The following is a 1,879-nucleotide window of genomic DNA, read 5'->3' as shown; positions in this document are numbered from 1 at the left end:
GCCACCATTAGGAGATTAGAGAAGCTGAGTACAATGTACAGGTATCCTCATCAAATACACAGTGATTAAGGGCCACATTTCAAAGGTCATATAAGAATGGGCAACAGAACATGATATATAAGAATGGGCAACAGAACATGACATTGAATGGAGGTTCTATCTCCCTTATGACCCACAAGGAACAGGGTTGACAGAAAGGAAGAACAGAATATCAAAGCGGCATATTGAATTACTAACAGTTAAAACCAGATTGACTGACTGAACTAAAGTTCTATCCCAGCCTTTAATACATTTGAATGATTAACCATTAGGGCTTGTTGCCCCATATGCCAGACTGGGGACCCCTGCTGAGACACACAACATCATAAAGTTTAGAAGTCTCAGGGGAAAGACATTGCCCTGGCTCTCACCATGGATCAATGTACTATGCTGCTGAGAACACCCAGTCTCATCAGGCCTGGGAAAGGCACTATCTACTGGAATTTGCAATTGGATGTCATACCAGGATGGGTGAACAACTTTGCACCCCTGGGTGAGGGGAAACTACTCAATCTCCACCGGGATCCCTTTGTCCTACTGCAAGCTGGACCTGTGGAAATGCACTATATCTGGACTGGAGTATTTACCACTGAAAGAAGGTAGAAGGTGGGGGTTCTGACGTGGCATATCCCCAATCCCTCTGCTCACTCCTGCCAATGCTGCCTCTCCTGGCCGACATGAATGTGATGCACAACCATGTCAAGTTCCTAAAGCTGCTAACCTCTGTCTCCTCATGCCAGGTGGGCACATTCCGTTTTCCATTGGTTTGATCATTTGGATGCCATCTTTGTTCCCTCCATTGGCTTGGAAGACATTATAGCACGCAGAGAAGTCCTCACTAAATTTGCCCAACAAACCTTACATAATAGTCTGCAAAGCTTTTCTTTATGGAACACTGAAATGTCTAATGAGAAAAGCTGTCCTCCAAAGTAGGATAGACTTAGACATTATTACTGAAACACAAAAAGGTACTTGTGCGATTTTCCAAACCTAACGAGTCTGCTAATGTGTCATCTTTATTAAATCACATAAGCATACGAGTAAATGCCCTGGGTCACCTGACCCTCAACCTAGGGGACTTAGTAAATCAATGGTTTGGATCATGTGGCTCTTGGTAAAAAGAAAATTACTTATTTTGGGAATCACTGGCTTAATTTGTGTTTCTCTTACATGTACCTATATTGTTGCTGTGGCCTCTGCCTTCAACATAGTCTGAGAGTCACCTAACGAGCCATGTTCATGCTCACAAAACTTCTTACACAGCTCAGGGCACATTGTGGAAGTGAGGGCATGTGTAATATTGTAAGAGCTAGTCATGAGGGGGAGGGTGTTGGAGGAGGTCAGCAAGAGAATCTGTCAGTTGAAATGCAAGCTGGACCCAGACAACCAGAAGCTCCTTACCTCCTCCTCTGTCCTTGGAATGTATGTTCCACCTCCCATTCCCTCACTAGGCACTGTTTTCAACAACACAGCCTTCAGAGAGAGCAATGTGTTACTGAGACCATCTGGACGGTATGCATGACTGAACCCTGTTAGGCCGCTATGTAAACTTTCAGGATTTCAGTGGGCAGGTGCAGAGATCTACTCATCTTGTGACTGCCCAAGACAAGCCTTGTATGTAAGTTCCCCGGCTCATGAAACCTGCCATCTCCCAACCTGGAGTGGTCTGCCTCTTTCTTCAATCTCTCTTTGCCCTCTGTTCGCTGGGCCAGTTTCAGATTTCACCAAGGGAATTCCTGAGGTTGCAAACCAACAAATATACCAACAATCCTATAAGAACTTTCATCTTAACTATAAAAAAGAAAAAAGAAAAGCCCCTCTTGATACCCTATACCCCTCC

Source organism: Hyperoodon ampullatus (genome assembly GCF_949752795.1).
Source record: "Hyperoodon ampullatus genome assembly, chromosome: 1".
NCBI lineage: Eukaryota > Metazoa > Chordata > Mammalia > Artiodactyla > Ziphiidae > Hyperoodon > Hyperoodon ampullatus.
The sequence above is the reverse complement of the archived record's forward strand: the minus strand, read 5'-3'. Positions refer to the sequence as shown.